This window comes from Coffea arabica, chromosome 7c (assembly GCF_036785885.1).
Source record: "Coffea arabica cultivar ET-39 chromosome 7c, Coffea Arabica ET-39 HiFi, whole genome shotgun sequence".
NCBI classification, from domain to species: Eukaryota; Viridiplantae; Streptophyta; class Magnoliopsida; order Gentianales; family Rubiaceae; genus Coffea; species Coffea arabica.
The window spans coordinates 28232970-28247198 of record NC_092322.1 but is presented as its reverse complement, the minus strand read 5'-3'; the positions used below and the strand labels follow the sequence as shown (position 1 = coordinate 28247198).

Sequence of the window (14229 nt, the reverse complement as noted above, 5' to 3'; positions counted from 1 at the left end):
TTTCATCCCAACAAATCGGAGACCTACATTTCCGACCATAAAGCGCTTCATACGGAGTCATTTGTATAGAGGAGTGGAAACTATTGTTATAGGCAAATTCTACCAAAGTTAAAAACTTACTCCAACTTTCCGCAAAATCTAGAACACAGGTCCTTAACATATCCTCAAGAGTCTGAATTGTCCTCTCAGACTGTCCATCGGTCTGAGGATGATAAGTGGTACTAAAATTCAATTTAGTTCCTAACACTTCTTGCATCTTCTGCCAGAACTTTGATACGAATCTCGGGTCTCTATCGGATACAATATTCACGAGGATTCCATGTAACCTGATAATCTCATCCAGATACAGTTTAGCTAACTTCTCCAATGGGTACTTCATGTTGATCTGCAGGAAGTGAGCCGATTTGGTCAATCTATCCACTATTACCCAAATAGCATCATGGCCTCTTTGTGTCCTCGATAAACCTAATACAAAATCCATGGTGATATTCTCCCATTTTCATTCAGGTATATCTAAAGGTTGTAAAAGTCCCGATGGTTTCTGATGTTTGGCCTTAACTTGTTGACAAACTAAACAAGTCTGGACAAAATGGGCAATTTCTCTCTTCATATTATGCCACCAATACAGACTCTTCAAGTCTTCATACATTTTATTCTCTCCAGAGTGTACCGTAAATGTGACAGCCCCACTTTCCCCTAAGGCGAACCAAAGGGGTTAGCGGACTGCCTGCCCAGCTCTCGCCAGGACTAACGAATCAGTATACGTCCATCTAATACGTTCCGGAACACACCAACGCGCGCAAACAAGTCAAAATCACAAAATAAAAAAAAAAGAAAATCGAAGCCGATGATGAACAGTGCCGGACACGTCAGAATCCGGAGTTCAACCAAACATCAATCCAACATATACATACATTGACATTCAACATTTACAACCAAATGATATGCCACAAAAACCATTCATCATGAATATACATGTTCGGTTTGCCAATCAAGAGAAAATGAACCCAATACACATTAGGGTTTCATTCAAAGAGCTATTCAAAAGATACATTTTGTGGCGGCCCCACTTCTCCCTAAGGCGAACCAAAGGGTTGGCGGGTCGCCTGCCTAGCTCTCGCTAGGACTCACGCACTCTAGTAACTAATTTCACCAAATATAAATCGAAAATAAACCTTACTTCTCGAGCAAGTCACGTACTTAAATAATTCATACAATTCAACTTATACAGCCCAAAACACAATTCCAGGTACCAACGAAAACGTCGAGCTTAGTATACTTAAATTCAACTTAATTTACAATTTAAAGTTCCTAATCCAGGGCACAGAAGCACCACAGGATTCACATTCTCCCAAAAACACAAAAATCATCCAAAAGATACTAACGTTTCCAAAAGTACAATTACAAAAATGGGCATTCAAAATATAACATTTCTGTTCTAGTTCTCCAAGACTTCATGCATTTCAGAACCTGTCAAGGAAAACAATTTGGAAGGGATGAGCCAATAGCTCAGTGGTGTCTCGAAACATACAATTCACATAGAGCAATTTAACACGTAAAAATAGACAAGTAAGCATTTAACAATTTAAGAAAGCGAAATAACATGACAAGAAAAGGATACGGGGCTCTCAGGAGCCAAAGTCCACGCACTTGATCAGAAAATTTATAGTAGTTGACACTCCGTCAACTTTCACTACCTAAACTCCATGTAGACATTTTCCCTAATCTACACATCTCCTAGCAACGTCTTCCCCCTTATTTTCGGGCCCGACTCCAACACGAATTTTTGCAAGCACTTTTACCCCACTCTAATAGAGCGTGGTACGTGCATCCGTTTGGTTTATTTAGTCGACGAGACCACGCTCCAATCGACATTACAACACTTGTACTTGTGGTATTTCACGCAATCACATAGCATATAGCATTTCATGATATCTCTAGCAAGTACTTTTAACAAGTAGTTCAACTAGCAGTTAAACACGATTCATGCAAGAGACACTCACCTCAAGTGAAGTGTCTAGAATTCCAATCTTTGATCGAGATTGTGCTCTTCACCAACTCCTAGAATCATACAAATAATTCACATAAATTTCCACTTTTGAGTTGGCGAATTTAACTCGAGTCAACTAGCATTTAATTTCACTCAAAATCCCAAACTAGTATTAATCATTTTCTCAAAGTGAAATCCACAAATCGAGTGAAATTAAATTTTGAGGTTTCTTTAAAACCCAAACACTTGCTAAATTCGTCAAATATTCCAACATCCAAATTCTAGAATCATATAAGCCATTTAACACCAATTTGGTGTCACAAGTTGAGAAAAATCACATTTAAACAATTTAGAGGAATTTTCCCCTCAAATTTTTCCCAAACATATCTTGGGAAATTCCTTTAAGAGGCAATCATATAAACCAAGTAAAACTAGTCGTTAGAATTTCTATAAAATAGAAACTCCTTAAGTTTGCCAAATTCCACGACCAACTTAGTCCAATGTTTTTTCATGAAGGCAAAAACTTGAGTTTTTAGGAAAATTTCCAGATTTGACAAATTCCTCAAAATAGGGCATTTGGTCTAATAAAATTCAAGGTTCTCAACTCAAAATGGACCTAGTAACAACGGTTAATGCTAGAAAACATTTTCGGGACAACTTTGGTCCACATTTACCCACAATGAAATCCAAACATCAAACCATTTCTAATTTCAAACAAAAATTCTGTTTTGGTATCTTCTTGAAGAATAAGATTTTGGTCCACTTTTTGGACGTAACCTCTACTAGATTTTTGTCCCAAATTGAGCTATACAAACCCCTTAATTAATACACAAATCATTTGAGCTGAAGTTATCGTGAAAACAGTTCACAATTATCATTCAAAGCTGGAAAAATTTCAGGTGCATTCGGTAGCAAGTAGTCCATTTCCCCTTCAATTTATCCAAAATTTTTCAACTACCCAAAAGCTACATTTTCACCCAAACAATACTACCCATATAGATTAACATGTATACAGCCCAAGTAGTTCAAAAATTTGTCAAAATTGACCCCCAAAATTCAACTAAAATCTGGAAAATTTCCAGAATCTTTGTACAGCATATACCTTCCTTTTCCTTCAATTCCTCAACATCATTTCAACTACGAAAGTGGTGCATTTTCCCTCAAATGACCATAGACATTCAGCTTAACATTTACACAATCCATGAAGCTCAATTTCTTGTCAAGAATCAGATCAAAAACTCGAACACAAACTGGGAAAATTTGGACAGTTTGGTTCAACAGCAGAGCAGTTTTCGTATTTTGGTCACATCTCATTCAATTCAACTTAGATTTGAGCATGGTTGGTAGAGTTGGAAACTACACTCATAGGGATACAATTTTTCAGAAGAAATCATTTTAAAATTCTACTCATAACTAGCTCGAAATCTGGCAGCAAAACGCAGCTCATATCCTGGCTTCCAGTGAACCAGTGGAGCAGGACAGGTGACTTTAAAAGACTGCCACGGTTCACTCAGGTGGAACCAGGACGTGAATTTTACACCGTTGGAAAGCTGGAAGAGTCTAGTTTCTAATGGCGCTAACGGCACTCAATTTTGATGTCGGAGGACAGAGTTATGATCGAAACAAAATGGCTGCCTGAGCCATACGGGAAAAATTTCCAGAATTTTCGGGTAGCTCAAAGGGCATTTTTCTCCTTGATTTTTCAATGAAATTTTCCATTGTTCCAAAGCTGCATTTTCACCAAAACTACTCTACCCATATAGGTGAACATATACATGATTTAAATAGCCCAATAACTTCACAAAATCCAGCTCAAGAATTCGGGTAACAATGGAAGAAAGTCAAGCCTGTTTGTGCGGCTATAGCAGAGCAGAATTTTCTCCTCTTTTTGATCAACCATTTTCAACTTATAAGTCATACTTTAAGTCCATAACAATCACAACTAACTAGTCTAACCTCCCAACAAGCAATCCAGTTCATTACTTAAGTAAAAATTGCAAAACAACAACCGGTAACCAAGCTGGAATTTTGCCTTCCCATTTCGGCCAGCTCTCCATTTTCATTCTTAAAATTTTCCAAACATTTACCCACCACAAAACACACATATAAACACATAAAACACCTCTAGCTTCATCAATCATTAGCTTAGAGGTTCAGCAACCCAACAAGTTTCACCAACGCAAGTTAACATTTCAAGAACCACAAGCTGCAAAATCTGAAATTTTTGGCTAAGGTGCTAAGCTGGAGTTTGTTACCTTCAAGTGGGTTGTTTACTAGCTAAATGTATTGTCTAGTTTCTCAAGTTTCTCCTAGAACCACAGAGGATCAGCCGGCTCCCTTGCTCTCTGTTTCCCTCTCGGTCTGGCCAGTCACCGCAGCAGCACAACAGCGACTGAAGATGAAGAGGGCTGGGGTTCTGGGGTTTTTCGTGAGCTTGAGATGGTTCTGTGGTTGGTGGAAGGAAGAAATAGGAAGCTGGTTTTTCTCCTTCACCCTGGTCCGAACAACCCAACAGTAGTAGCAGCGGCAGGAACAGCGAGAGTAGCAGCAGCAACAACGATCCTCTCCTTCCTCTTGCTCGATCTGGACAGCAGCAAGAAGTGGAGGTGGAAGCTGAAAATGGAAGCTTGAAGACTGGGTGTGAGTGGCTGAAGATGAGAGGCTGTTGGAGCTTGGAAGGCAGCGGTTTCTGCTTCTTCTTGCAGCAGAGGAGCGGAAGTTTAGTGGGATAAGAAAAGGGTGGTAGCTGGTGACAAGATGGGAGGAAAATTGGGGTAGTCTAGGGAGTAGTCTAATTGACTTTTGGGCATGCTAATAATGGTGGGAAAATTTTGAATTGAATCGCATTTACGCGCGAGAATTTTATCTATTGGTAGAAATTTCCCATTTAACACATCCTCAGCTTAGTTGTACATTTTTATAACCTCTACATATCCCACATTTCAACTTAGGGCTACATTGCGCGTCAGTGCGCAAAATTTTACCCTAACGCTTAGTCGAATGTGAACCGTCAAATAAATTTTTAAAAATTCATGTAAATTAAAATATAACATTTTTATAAGTGAAAACATCATTAATAATATAAATACACATTATTAAATATAAATACATATTATTTAATAATTTCAACATTTAAATAATATTTTGATTTTTTTTTTAATTTTCAAAAAATTAATGAAATTTTGAGATCCTCACATCCTTCCCCCCTTAAAAGAATTTTGTCCTCAAAATTCTTACCTGTTCAAGTGAATAACTCTGGGTATTGGTCCTTCATGTCCTTCTCTACCTCCCAAGTTGTCTCATCGATGTCGTGATTTCTCCACAAAACCTTAACTAAAGCAATCTTCTTATTCTTCAATTCTTTAATTTCACAATCCAAAACCTTAATCGAATGCTTTCATATTATAGGATTCGTCCACTTCAATCTCATCTAAATAAATCACATGACTTGGATCGAGATGATATTTCTTAAGCATAGATATATGGAAGATGTTATGGACCTTGTCCATACTTGAAGGTAAATCCGACTTAATAAGCCATTTTCCAACTCGTTTTAGAACCTCAATCTACGGTATAATAGTTGGATCTGGAATCTTTTCTCTCCTTTATCTCTTCTGGTTAAAGCATACGACTAAATTCTGGGTGATATTCTTAGCGGAGACACAAGGATAACGTTAAGACTCCTAGCCCTACTTAAAGGCAAGCTCAATTGGTAAACTACTTCACTAATTGGTTTAAGAATCTTAAAGGATTCTCAAGTCAAAATTTTTTATTTATTATTATTATTATTATTATTTAACCTAAGCCAAAATACATCTTATAATGGAGCTGACATTATTGTGCAATCCCAAGTACTTGAAATACACCAGAGTTCATCTTAGGCTTCCCAAGCCCATGATTCCATGTACTAAATTTCCGTCATAAATTCCAAACCAAAGTAGAGTGGTATATTTCCAATGAAATGATAAAACTTACTAACCCTCTGGACTCAAAATGGTCAAAGAAATCATTCATTAGCACTCGATTTTCTGAAGAAGCAACTTTGTACAGGCCTTGTTTCTTTGTCTCTAAAAACGGCTAATGAGAATTTCGTCCCAAACACATCAATCACGATTCGAGAAAGATAATTGAGGCTTCCGTGCATAACGGATATTTTCATGGGAAAATTATACTTTAAATTTTCCAAACAGAGTTAAAGGTACAGACTTTTCTTCATGACCCAAAAATCCATGTTTTTACCAACAATCATTAATTGAAACTTCCTTTTTCCCCTAGTAATTTAAGAAAAGTAATGCTGCAATTTGAGATTGAGCTAGTAAAAGTAGATTTATATACATATATATGGAGGGGAGACGTACACAAGAAAGAGGTTTTAACAATAATCCTTCCTCAAATTCTTATTAACTATAAATCTCATTTGGTTGAGGAAAAGCCTTCTTACATTATTATCATAATTAAATTGACCTTTGACACTAAATACACTTGTAAGAAAATGTGGTCCAAATTTACAATTGACCAATCGAGTTTACAAATTTCCAATAAAACTGTTTTGTACTAAATACGTCAAAAGGAAGGGAAAGTTTTTCTTTCTCTTTAGTTCGAAGGTGAGTCAAGAAGAAAAAAAATTAAACATGCAGTTATCGAAATTTAGGTTTTAGTCCTAAAGTGTCAACATTTGTAAATGGACTCAACATTTAGCAAATGTTTAATGTTGGTCATGTAAATATTTGGTCAAAAGGATGCACTTAAACCCCACAAAATTTTGCTTTTGAAATTAACGGTGTTATTAGGAATATATCTACTTGTGGAAAAAGGGACAACAAGTATCTGGAATTATACGTAGTGTTGGTGGAGTACAAGTAAAAAGTAAAAAAAAAGTTTCCATTTAATTCAAACGATTAGGTAATGGGTCCAGGTCGGACCAAAGGAATTAGATGTAAAACTTAGAAGTTTGAATATCCATAATAGATTAAAACCTGTCCAAGGGACCGATCACAAAATATATACGAAGCATTGCTTAAGTTTTCCCCAGGGACGAGTCGTACTAAGCACTTAACTCGACCAATTCACCTTAACACCAGATACTAAATCTAAGAGTCATAGATTAAGTACCAAAGTTCCTACTAGAATACCAAAGTGTACAGGAGGTTCAAATGAGATATCAAGGATCCTTCACAACCCTCTCTACTTTGTGTGGGCAGCTAGACACCAAATGCTTAGAACTTCTACAACTAAAGCACTTATAGTTCTTTTTCCAACAGTTGTCGGCAGAGTGGTTTGGTTTCTTACAATCATCACAAAGGGAAACTGGTACTAGATCCCTGTCACTTCCCTTGCGCTTCCTTTTTTAACCACTGGAGCTTCCTTCACCCCCTTTTCCTTGGTTGTTAACCACTCCTTGAGACGCAATCGGGATAGGAGGACACACTTCCTCGGACTTGTCATATATTAACTCTAACGCCTCATAGTATTTTTTCTGTATGTCCACGTACTTTTTTTTTTTCCAATTCAAGCTTCTCCACGAAATCTTGTTTCCATCGTCCTTCCCAGTATTCCGTTAGTTTCGTCTGAAATTCCACTTTCTCTTGAAGAGCCTCTATTTCTCTAAGCATCTCTCCCAAACTCGCCATGTCCTCGTTTTACTGACCTCCGAAAGTTGACCTTAGCTACTCTTTACTCGGATAGACAAGAAATCTAGGCACAGGTAGGGTGACATAGAAAGGTGCTAGAACACTACTCCTACTCTGGTATTTACCCTTAATTGTCATTACTATCATTACACTCGGATTAAAACGCTAACGCGTATGCTTTTTCTAAGATCCCATGTTCGTATCTAATTCCCACTTGTACATCCGTCTCCAAAACGTGATAGGGGAAAAATCCTGCTCCTCACATTCCAATAGATCTCTCAGCAATCTTCAATTAGAGGAATTATCCTAATCTCTCCAAAACCCTGCCTTCCCGACTACAATCAGAAATTACTCTCTTAGGGCCTTGTAGTAGCAATACAACTCTCAATCTCTAGTTATTGACAACCTTATACTTCCATCCCAACACTGACCAGCAACCCAAAAGCGTCACTCCTAGTTAACTTAGAGAACCACGTCCCACTCTTTTCTTAATTCGCGTTTACGTATTAATCACCATTAGAAGAGGGTCATAGCCAAATACTCTTTTTAAGAAAAACTCCTACTAGGGTTATTTGAAATTAAAGTCCATATCCCTCTATCATAACTTAAACTCTATTCTCACCTAGCTCCTATCATGTCCTACCAGGATTTGAGCAACTTCCTCCAATTGGGCAATAGAAAGCTACTAATCTCTCTTCCTACCATCTTTAATTCATATAGAGGACCAGAACTTAAAATAGCGTAGGGCGATATATTAATAAAGTAGAAGTTTTGAATGCAGTCAAAGATCATATTTCATAAATTTATAACAAATGAGGTACACAAGTGCACTACACAAGGGCATTCCATCTTCAAAAGAGACATACAAAGTCATGTTACACTTACGAATCCAAATAAGCACAGAAAATAGTGAATAAACAAGTAATTATATCATACATAAGCAAGGACGAGGACCAACGGAGGGTTTGGCTCACAAAAGATCCATAGGTTTCTCAATTAAAGCCTCAAGCTTCGAGTTCAAACTTAAAGAATAGATACACTAACTAACTTAGGAGTCAAATAGGAACCAAGTCAATTCACACTAGGACTGGCCATTTCTAAGTGCAAATCGACTCAATCCACATTATACCTCGTAGATGGTTCACAGGATTTCTTACTTAAATCGTCAATCTAAGAAGCATTCCCCAATTTCACACCCATATATATATAAAATTAAAACCTTAAAGGATACCTTGAATTCTAGGGTTTATCCTAGTCACACTTGTTCCGATAAATATCGACTAGTATTATTGTTCAAGAATTTCACCTACTACTTTTCAAATCACCTCACCCAATTATTTTCTTTTCCTATAATAGAGGAAACTCTAGTCCCTAATATTCTATCCAATAATCACTTAACACCACAGTCCGGCATCCTAAGTTTTAAAGCCTAGGATACACTACAGAGATTTGGAGCCTAAAGCTCTGATACCACCTGTGGCGGCCCCACTTCTCCCTAAGGCGAACCAAAGGGTTGGCGGGTCGCCTGCCTAGCTCTCGCTAGGACTCACGCACTCTAGTAACTAATTTCACCAAATATAAATCGAAAATAAACCTTACTTCTCGAGCAAGTCACGTACTTAAATAATTCATACAATTCAACTTATACAGCCCAAAACACAATTCCAGGTACCAACGAAAACGTCGAGCTTAGTATACTTAAATTCAACTTAATTTACAATTTAAAGTTCCTAATCCAGGGCACAGAAGCACCACAGGATTCACATTCTCCCAAAAACACAAAAATCATCCAAAAGATACTAACGTTTCCAAAAGTACAATTACAAAAATGGGCATTCAAAATATAACATTTCTGTTCTAGTTCTCCAAGACTTCATGCATTTCAGAACCTGTCAAGGAAAACAATTTGGAAGGGATGAGCCAATAGCTCAGTGGTGTCTCGAAACATACAATTCACATAGAGCAATTTAACAAGTACAAATAGACAAGTAAGCATTTAACAATTTAAGAAAGCGAAATAACATGACAAGAAAAGGATACGGGGCTCTCAGGAGCCAAAGTCCACGCACTTGATCAGAAAATTTATAGTAGTTGACACTCCGTCAACTTTCACTACCTAAACTCCATGTAGACATTTTCCCTAATCTACACATCTCCTAGCAACGTCTTCCCCCTTATTTTCGGGCCCGACTCCAACACGAATTTTTGCAAGCACTTTTACCAAGACGGCAGAGAGATACCTCCCACTCTAATAGAGCGTGGTACGTGCATCCGTTTGGTTTATTTAGTCGACGAGACCACGCTCCAATCGACATTACAACACTTGTACTTGTGGTATTTCACGCAATCACATAGCATATAGCATTTCATGATATCTCTAGCAAGTACTTTTAACAAGTAGTTCAACTAGCAGTTAAACACGATTCATGCAAGAGACACTCACCTCAAGTGAAGTGTCTAGAATTCCAATCTTTGATCGAGATTGTGCTCTTCACCAACTCCTAGAATCATACAAATAATTCACATAAATTTCCACTTTTGAGTTGGCGAATTTAACTCGAGTCAACTAGCATTTAATTTCACTCAAAATCCCAAACTAGTATTAATCATTTTCTCAAAGTGAAATCCACAAATCGAGTGAAATTAAATTTTGAAGTTTCTTTAAAACCCAAACACTTGCTAAATTCGTCAAATATTCCAACATCCAAATTCTAGAATCATATAAGCCATTTAACACCAATTTGGTGTCACAAGTTGAGAAAAATCACATTTAAACAATTTAGAGGAATTTTCCCCTCAAATTTTTCCCAAACATATCTTGGGAAATTCCTTTAAGAGGCAATCATATAAACCAAGTAAAACTAGTCGTTAGAATTTCTATAAAATAGAAACTCCTTAAGTTTGCCAAATTCCACGACCAACTTAGTCCAATGTTTTTTCATGAAGGCAAAAACTTGAGTTTTTAGGAAAATTTCCAGATTTGACAAATTCCTCAAAATAGGGCATTTGGTCTAATAAAATTCAAGGTTCTCAACTCAAAATGGACCTAGTAACAACGGTTAATGCTAGAAAACATTTTCGGGACAACTTTGGTCCACATTTACCCACAATGAAATCCAAACATCAAACCATTTCTAATTTCAAACAAAAATTCTGTTTTGGTATCTTCTTGAAGAATAAGATTTTGGTCCACTTTTTGGACGTAACCTCTACTAGATTTTTGTCCCAAATTGAGCTATACAAACCCCTTAATTAATACACAAATCATTTGAGCTGAAGTTATCGTGAAAACAGTTCACAATTATCATTCAAAGCTGGAAAAATTTCAGGTGCATTCGGTAGCAAGTAGTCCATTTCCCCTTCAATTTATCCAAAATTTTTCAACTACCCAAAAGCTACATTTTCACCCAAACAATACTACCCATATAGGTTAACATGTATACAGCCCAAGTAGTTCAAAAATTTGTCAAAATTGACCCCCAAAATTCAACTAAAATCTGGAAAATTTCCAGAATCTTTGTACAGCATATACCTTCCTTTTCCTTCAATTCCTCAACATCATTTCAACTACGAAAGTGGTGCATTTTCCCTCAAATGACCATAGACATTCAGCTTAACATTTACACAATCCATGAAGCTCAATTTCTTGTCAAGAATCAGATCAAAAACTCGAACACAAACTGGGAAAATTTGGACAGTTTGGTTCAACAGCAGAGCAGTTTTCGTATTTTGGTCACATCTCATTCAATTCAACTTAGATTTGAGCATGGTTGGTAGCGTTGGAAACTACACTCATAGGGATACAATTTTTCAGAAGAAATCATTTTAAAATTCTACTCATAACTAGCTCGAAATCTGGCAGCAAAACGCAGCTCATATCCTGGCTTCCAGTGAACCAGTGGAGCAGGACAGGTGACTTTAAAAGACTGCCACGGTTCACTCAGGTGGAACCAGGACGTGAATTTTACACCGTTGGAAAGCTGGAAGAGTCTAGTTTCTAATGGCGCTAACGGCACTCAATTTTGATGTCGGAGGGCAGAGTTATGATCGAAACAAAATGGCTGCCTGAGCCATACGGGAAAAATTTCCAGAATTTTCGGGTAGCTCAAAGGGCATTTTTCTCCTTGATTTTTCAATGAAATTTTCCATTGTTCCAAAGCTGCATTTTCACCAAAACTACTCTACCCATATAGGTGAACATATACATGATTTAAATAGCCCAATAACTTCACAAAATCCAGCTCAAGAATTCAGGTAACAATGGAAGAAAGTCAAGCCTGTTTGTGCGGCTATAGCAGAGCAGAATTTTCTCCTCTTTTTGATCAACCATTTTCAACTTATAAGTCATACTTTAAGTCCATAACAATCACAACTAACTAGTCTAACCTCCCAACAAGCAATCCAGTTCATTACTTAAGTAAAAATTGCAAAACAACAACCGGTAACCAAGCTGGAATTTTGCCTTCCCATTTCGGCCAGCTCTCCATTTTCATTCTTAAAATTTTCCAAACATTTACCCACCACAAAACACACATATAAACACATAAAACACCTCTAGCTTCATCAATCATTAGCTTAGAGGTTCAGCAACCCAACAAGTTTCACCAACGCAAGTTAACATTTCAAGAACCACAAGCTGCAAAATCTGAAATTTTTGGCTAAGGTGCTAAGCTGGAGTTTGTTACCTTCAAGTGGGTTGTTTACTAGCTAAATGTATTGTCTAGTTTCTCAAGTTTCTCCTAGAACCACAGAGGATCAGCCGGCTCCCTTGCTCTCTGTTTCCTTCTCGGTCTGGCCAGTCACCGCAGCAGCACAACAGCGACTGAAGATGAAGAGGGCTGGGGTTCTGGGGTTTTTCGTGAGCTTGAGATGGTTCTGTGGTTGGTGGAAGGAAGAAATAGGAAGCTGGTTTTTCTCCTTCACCCTGGTCCGAACAACCCAACAGTAGTAGCAGCGGCAGGAACAGCGAGAGTAGCAGCAGCAACAACGATCCTCTCCTTCCTCTTGCTCGATCTGGACAGCAGCAAGAAGTGGAGGTGGAAGCTGAAAATGGAAGCTTGAAGACTGGGTGTGAGTGGCTGAAGATGAGAGGCTGTTGGAGCTTGGAAGGCAGCGGTTTCTGCTTCTTCTTGCAGCAGAGGAGCGGAAGTTTAGTGGGATAAGAAAAGGGTGGTAGCTGGTGACAAGATGGGAGGAAAATTGGGGTAGTCTAGGGAGTAGTCTAATTGACTTTTGGGCATGCTAATAATGGTGGGAAAATTTTGAATTGAATCGCATTTACGCGCGAGAATTTTATCTATTGGTAGAAATTTCCCATTTAACACATCCTCAGCTTAGTTGTACATTTTTATAACCTCTACATATCCCACATTTCAACTTAGGGCTACATTGCGCGTCAGTGCGCAAAAATTTACCCTAACGCTTAGTCGAATGCGAACCGTCAAATAAATTTTTAAAAATTCATGTAAATTAAAATATAACATTTTTATAAGTGAAAACATCATTAATAATATAAATACACATTATTAAATATAAATACATATTATTTAATAATTTCAACATTTAAATAATATTTTGATTTTTTTTTTAATTTTCAAAAAATTAATGAAATTTTGAGATCCTCACACATTTACATGAGCTCAACTTGACAACCAACTAACACAATCTTTTCCAAAAGTCGTCATTTTCCTGTAAGGAAAACAAATGGAACGGAATGAGCTTAAGCCCAGTGAGTTACTACCACATAAGCAACAAAGAGCATATAGCATGACCTTTCAATTAAAGTACACAATTAAGGAATGAAACAAAACGGTAAAAGGATACGGATGGCTCTCAAGAGCCCATTTCCACGCTTACAGTCTTGATCCAACCTCATTGACCCTCCGTCAATGTTAAAAGTACCAAACCGTAGATCTCACTTCACTTCCATTCCTTCCACCCAACATTCCCCAACCGGGCCCGCACTCCAATTAGTAGCTTTTGGTAATACTCGAGTATACCGGAACCAAGAGTCTCATTACTACAAGATTCCCCAGTACAGTCCCCGTGGCATGTCAATTTTCACGACCAAGCTCTCGCCAGCTCGATTCAATTGACTACCTACGGGGTTGAGCTCAGTAATACAGTAAGGCCGTTGGATATTCGTCCAAACGACACCAAATCAGTTTTCCATGAATGGAATTCAATATCTCATATAGCAAGTGCAGTATTTCAATAAAACGGTAAACAGTCATGAATGGAATCACAAGGGGGTGAGGGCGGTCAAGTACACCCTCACCTCAATCACTTCCAATAGCCAAATAAGCCTTCAAGGTATCAAATTCACATATAACAAAGCCACATTGTAACATTTTAGTGAGTAGTATACTCACCACTCACGTAGGTGATGTTTCATGCACCGTCGTTAAACGAACGTCGTGCACCACCGTCACTTCCTAGAACATGCAAACAAGTGCAATGAGACTCGATAACGAGTCATAAAGTAATGCCAATCACAACCCCAATAGGGTTTATAAACATATATAAGCATCATAGGTAACCAGAATTTCAAAAAAATGGCATTTACTTTGGCCCTGAATAAAAACAGTTTTGTCCTTATTTTGCGGTAAT

At 37.7% G+C, this 14229-nt stretch overlaps 1 long non-coding RNA gene across 1 annotated transcript; it reads right to left on the bottom strand.

The window, feature by feature from the left end:
• Positions 1 to 1159: 1159 nt before the first annotated feature.
• Positions 1160 to 4886, bottom strand: LOC140010755 (uncharacterized). Its single transcript, XR_011817871.1, has 3 exons — positions 4246 to 4886; positions 2004 to 2061; positions 1160 to 1470 (listed from the first exon to the last, which is right to left on the bottom strand). It is a non-coding gene; the product is annotated as an uncharacterized lncRNA (long non-coding RNA).
• Between the last annotated feature and the right edge of the window lie 9343 nt (positions 4887 to 14229).